Source organism: Athene cunicularia, assembly GCF_003259725.1.
Source record: "Athene cunicularia isolate RWA chromosome 1 unlocalized genomic scaffold, athCun1 chr1_part1, whole genome shotgun sequence".
Lineage (NCBI taxonomy): Eukaryota > Metazoa > Chordata > Aves > Strigiformes > Strigidae > Athene > Athene cunicularia.
The window spans coordinates 50277205-50284040 of record NW_020799091.1 but is presented as its reverse complement, the minus strand read 5'-3'; the positions used below and the strand labels follow the sequence as shown (position 1 = coordinate 50284040).

Below are 6836 nucleotides of genomic sequence, written 5' to 3'. Positions count from 1 at the left end.
CCTTGGTTAAGATACCAGGGTCAATTGATTAGTTTATTAGTAAAAACAAATAATATTGTATGTAAGGAAAACACATAATTTCCTTTGATAAAAAATCCATAATGCTTACCTCATATCAAAGAGCTATCACAAAATCAATGCTCAAGAATGATCATTTATATTCTCAATTTCATGTCAACTATATTGAAGATACTGAACGATGCCCAAACCCACATGTCATAAAGGATTTCTTGACAGTTTGATTGTAGTGTGAGCATTGCCTTGTTTACTTCAGGTAGAAATAATTCTGTTAGCTCAGGTGAACTGTGAAATGTTCATGACAAGTGGATGATTTTCTAAACAGGACTGGGACAAGAGACAATAGAGACTTACAGAAATGCCAAAACTGATAGTCTCTGAGTGCTGTAATGAGAAAATTGTGATAGTTAATCCTTCCACCAGCACATATGGAATTAATCTGTAAAGTACTAGGTGTTTCAGTGACTCTCCTTGTTAATTTTAAGCATTTTTCCCCTCCTAATCCTTCTAATTTGCAAATAAAAAATTTACATTTGTGAGATATCCATTGACATTAATCATTCACCTTTGATATCTCTAAAATCCTTGGTTCATTATGACGGTAAAACCCAATGAATGTCACAAACTCTAAATTAACATTACCTAAATAGAAAACATTGTTTTCATGCAGTTTAATACCTTAAAACATATTGAAGAAAGTCAAAGTATGGTAACAGAGATACCCACAGTACAGGTGCAAGAGGATAGCAGGACGATGAGCCCTTGCAAGCCCAAATTACACGAAGCATAACATTTGGAAAGTGATGTAGCACCTCCTGTTCTCAACATTCCTATCTCCTTCTTTGATTCCTTCCATGGGAATAAACCTCCTTCCCACAGAAATCAGCTAATCATCTTTGTTAATCTAACCAGATAAATTTTTAAAACCTCTCTCCTATAAAGATATGGGTTTCTTGCTTAACTAGTGTATATCTATAGAGGAAGGAATGCTTGTATTACTAATACACACTGCACCAGTGATGTCTTTAGCAAATGATCAGACAGTTCAAGAATGTGTTTATAACCTATACGTTACTGTTAATTGCCAGGCTGACTAGAAAGTATAAAGAGTTTAAACATCTAATAACCATGATCTAAAAAGTTATGAGGGTGGTTTTTTGTATCTCAGTCAGATATTTATAGCCAGGTTTACTTTAACTGTGGTATAATTCTCATTCAAAGTATTTTATACTTTGTTGAAATACCTCTAGTATTAAGTCTCATGTAGAACATTTTTGGTTATCTGTCCCTTACAGCTGATCTACCAGAAGTAATATTTCTAAAACCCTTAGAGTGAGGAGCTTTCTTTACATGTCATAAACAGGTAAAGAAATTCTAGAGAGAGAAGGGATGAACTACAAAGAACAGTGACCTCCCAGTACTTATAAAGGCAGATGAGCATCTGTTCTTGTTAACATGCAGTACTTCTCTGAAAGTTTTATCAACCTGCAGCACACTTTGATTATATCAATGAAAGAACTGTAAAGCTGAAATTGCTTTTAACATTATACCATTCAAAACACTCAGTAAATGTCCAAACATCTGCAAGATCTGAAACATGATAACATTAAAAGTTATTTTGTTTAAAGTAGAAAAATATTTCCAAAGGAAAAAAAAAATCTACACATAGTTCTTAATTTTTGTAATGACTACCCACCTTAGCATAAATTTAGTAAATTGTTCTGGTAACATGCTTTGACCTTTTTTTTTTTTTTTTTTTTTTTTTTTTCTTTTTTTTTTTTTTCAAAAGTATTTAAATTTGAATATTAATTTAATGTGAAGAATTAAAGATTTAAACAGAAAAGTGTTCTTTGCTTAGCTACAACTACAATAGTTCTCCTGCTCTCATTACCTGATGGATATGCTCACCAGCACTTAAGGTGATAGTTTTATATATATATTTATGTAAGTTAAATTTGAAATAGTTTTCATTCATTGATCCATGAACACTGAATTTAACAGATTATCTCTTTCTCTCCATTGTCAACTCTTACTCTCTCTTCTTCCAAAACTATATTGACAGACTGCAGAAGTTTCACCATTATCAGATACAACAGTTCACAAAGTTCCACAAGTACATACAGAAATACTTCCTTCATGTGTGTTCCCCTTTCCTTTATACTTATTTCTTTTTCCAGACACTTGATACACTTTAGCGATTCTTTTTTCCTTAGAGGTTTCTGAAAAGGCAGGTGAGATATTTTTCAGGAACGTGTTTTCACAGGGAAATGTATAAAGTACTCTAGAATTAAACGTGTTTTCAAATGAATTTGTTTCAAAGGTAAAACTGATTCTAGATTTGATTAAGTTATATTAAACTATAAAGAAATGTTGCTATCACAAACCCAGTTTGAGATTCTTTAGTGGGAGATTAAAGAAAGTGCCTTTGAAATTAGGATGGATACAAACTTTTCATGTTAAACATTTCATAAATTTGTGGATTTTAATTACATTCTTCTAAGAGAAAAAATATCTGAAAAGTTTTCTATTTCTCAAATTTTTTTTAGCTGTCTGCTTCCAACTTTTAAAAATGTTAGATTTCTGTTCATCTACCAGTTTTCTAAACTACCTTTAGCCTCATACATACTCTGTTGTATTTGTATTTTTCTATTCTCTTTTGAAAGGATAATATTATAAATGTACACAGAAGTGTCAAAGGAGACACTATTCTATGTGAACAAATTTGCATTTTGTAATAGCATCTTAGATTTGGCAAAAATAAAACTTTATTTTACTAAAGCTTGTCTATTTTTATATTTTACATGCCTATGTTGTTCCACAAAACTAAGACTAAATTAAGAAAAAAAAAATATGCATATATGATAATAAGCTATAATATAGAACACACAGATATTCAGAGGCTTTGGAAAATAAGTACTTTTTGGGTCTATAGAGCAGTTTTGAATCTCCAGCTTGATTCTGTAGCAAGTGCTGAACACATATTCCTATGCTATTATATCACATGAGAGGTTGCTACTACTGCTGCTATCACTAGCAGATGAACTGGAGGATGAAAGGAAGAGGGAAAACAGAAAGAAGCAGAGTGGTGGCAGCAGGTGCTGCTTCCCAGTTTTACATCAGTTTTCATTGGCAGCAACAGCCACCTCCCGGATGTTGTAGGGACTCTTTGGCACTTGCTGCTTAGGCAGCTGTCCTCTATTTTCTCAGAACAGGAAAGAAATTAAGCTGTACAGAAAGATCTGCTGAAAAATAGAAGAAATTACTAATGCCATTTATAATTTCATTTGCCAGAAAACTAAAAATTTCTAATTGGAAAAAAAAAAAACAAAAAAAAAAACCCACAACATCAACAAAAAAACAACAAAACCAAAAACAGTAGAAGGAATAAACAGCTTGTGTCACCTAAACTATAGGCTGTTTGGAAATTAATTTCCATTTTGTAATGTAATTTTCATCGTATATGTTTCAGGAATAGTACTTTCTCAACTGGTGTACTGTTATATATTTTTGAAAAGCTCATGTTATGAACTTTCACGCTGTATAATTAAATTATAATATAAACTGTGTTTTTGACAAATTTTGGAGGTTTGATGTTCAGACGTCAAAACAGCAATTTCAACAGATCTACTTCTATGAGTTTGAACTTGGACGTAATGCAGCGCAAGATGCTCGAAACATCAATGAGGTATATGGCCAGGGAAGTGTTAACGAACGGACAGTGTGACTTTGGTTCCAAAAATTTCTATGTAGCGATTTTGACCTTGAAGATCAAGAAGGTCATGGACATCCTTCTGCTATTGATGACGATGAATCGAAGGCTCTGGTGGAAACAGAACTTGCTAAAGAGCTCGGGGTAAGCATATCAACTGTTTCTGAGCATCTGAAGAAGATTGGAAAGTCGAAGAAGCTCGACAAATGGGTACCACACGAATTGAATGAGAATCACAGAAATTGCTGTTTTGAAGTGTCGTTGGTGCTTCTTTTTTGCAACCAGAATTACCCATTTCTCGACCGTATTGTGATGTGTGATGAGAAATGGATGCTCTATGATAACCGGCGATGATCAGCTCTGTGGTTGGACCACGACGAAGCTCCACAGCACTTCCCAAAGCCCAATCTGCACCAAAAGCAGGTCATGCTGACTGGTGGTCTGCTGCTGGTTTAATCCATCACAGCTTCCTGAATCTGGGTGAAACGATCACAGCGGCAAAGTGCATCCAGCAAATCAATGAAATACACGAGAAACTTCAACGGCTGCGCCCAGCACTGGTCAGCAGAAAGGGTCCAATCCTTCTCCATGATAACACACGGCCACACGTTGCACTTTCGACACTGCAACGGTTGAACGAGCTGGGCTACGAAAATCTGCCTCATCCACTGTACTCACCAGACCTCTCGCCCACCGACTATCACTTCTTCAAGCATCTTGACAGCTTCCTGTGTGGGAGACACTCCAGAAACCAAGGGGAGGCTGAAACTGCCTTCAATGACTTCATCACCTGTAGAAGTCCAGAATTTTATGCAACTGGAATAAATATGCTTGTTTCTCGTTGGCAAAAATGTGTTGATTCTAATAGTTTTTATTTTGATTAATAAATTCTATTCTAAGCTGAAATATGCCACTTCAAACATACAGGTTAAAATCAGTAATTAAATTCTGAACAGCCCTACTTCAGAAATTAAAATCCTCTGCAAGAGAATAATGGATCAGCCCCAAATCACAGAAGTCTGTGATAGAAATGGTGACAGACCTCAGCTCTCATATGGCCTAATGCTTGTACTTTGACTACAGGTGTCTTCCTTTTTCATGGTCTGCGAAGTGAGTACTGCAGTTCCATCATGAAACTATATATATATTTTAAAAAGCACAAAGTAATGACAGTATATTTTCTGATTGAAGATAAAAATAAATACCCACAAAAACGTTACTCCATCTTCAGAATCATATTTAATATGGTTATAGTTGTTAACAACTTTCCAAATAATAAACAATTTTCAAAATAATAAGTTTATATTAAAAAATTGACATTGTAATTTTATTTAAAATAATTTCAGATTATTTTCGTAGAATGGATACAAGTTTATAGATATTTTGTACATAAAGAAATGAACAGGGATCACACAAGTGACAAAAAAACTAGTAAAAATGGCCCCAAGGGTCCAATTAAGATTTGAGGGAAACTATATTCCTGCAACAAGTGGTGTTGCATATCATGCCAAATTCAGCATAAAAGGTAAGTTTATAGTCTAAATTTCAACAAATATAAAGATAGCAATATTGGAATAATGTGAAAGTGTTTTTACATATACCTAAAAGTCTGATATGATCCAGACTTTCTTTCTGTGTTTTAGAAGTGATAAATAAATCTCAGTAAAACAAAAGTTCATTAACTAAAAGCTGTACGTTTTCATTTAACTATGTTCAGCCAAGTGGAATTTCCTACATATACATATGTGAAATATACATCAACAGAATGAAAAATAATTACAGTGCTAAAGATTTACAAATTTATTTGCATTTTATTAATATTACAGTAATAGAAAAACAGATGTGTAAGTTTTAAAAGATCACTATTTTGCCAGATGAAATGTGTCAAAATATGGATAGTGATTACTTGAAAAAAAAGATATTTGGAAACATTATGAATCCATCAAAATATAGTTTTGAAGCAATAAAAATTTGCTTAACAGAATTACTGTTACATAGCGAGCAGTGATAAAATTGAAAGAAGCTTTTGTATCCAGCACAGAACATCAAATTCGGATATTGACAACAGCAGCAGAAAAGGCAAACTGAAGTGCTTTTATCTCAGACATTAACACCAGCTGCCATAACACAGAAGTGAAAGTAACTGTGCACCGTCTACAAGGGGATCTGTCAATTGGCAAGATCTTCAAATGCCAATTTGACTGGAAAGTCAAGTGGTGAAATTTTTCCAATTTTCTGAGCCAATCACACACTAGATTTACTCCTACGTATGTGGTTAATACATAGTGTATAATTCAAAAATTCTCTTAAAATATATTTTTAGAAGCTAGCATCTGTGATACTTTTCAACATCCTTTCTAAAAACCATCCCAATTCAAAGGATAGTGTAAACGAAGAAGGATTCAGAATAGAATAAAAAATTCTCTGTTATGTTTTCTTATAAGTAAGAAAATTAAAAGCAAATAAAATACCATCAGATGCAGGGATTTGCTGAACTCGAAAATCTTGAGACTTTATTTATTTCTTGGTAGCAATACTTTCACAACAACTCAGCCCTTTGTTTCAAAGTTCTCTGATCTGTGACTGCATATGAAACACTAACCTCCTTTGAAATCTTCAAGGGATTGACCTCCAAAGAAATATAAGGGACTCACATCTATGTTACAGTTTTAAGTAAAACAAAATAGTACAACAGATAATGCACTCAACTACTGCCCTAAATTTTGATTGACTTATATATTGATTTGGCATTTGTTTTTCTAATTTCTAATTTCTGACAGTGAAGTTGCAAAACATTATGCACATTTTATCATTGCTGAAACCCAAACAGAATCTTCAAACTGGTCTCTGTATTTCATTATGTGTCGTATGACCTTGGTTCAAGAAACAATGTTATAAAGAAAGTAAAAAATTGAGCATCCAAATCAAAGAAAAGGTATGTGCAAAAGAATTCATGTTTTACAAATTCTATTACAGGTAAAGATTTCAGTCACCTTGTAGTAAAGGTAGAGAACAGAATGATTTTTTTTTTTTCATTTACTTTAATTTTTGACAGTTAAGTTGTTTAACACTTTTTTTTTTTTTTTTTGGGGGGGGGGGGGGGGGGGGG

At 33.4% G+C, this 6836-nt stretch overlaps 1 pseudogene; it reads left to right on the top strand.

The window, feature by feature from the left end:
- The first annotated feature begins 613 nt into the window (after positions 1–613).
- LOC113491326 lies at positions 614–4611 on the top strand (annotated as a pseudogene).
- The last annotated feature ends 2225 nt before the right edge of the window (positions 4612–6836 follow it).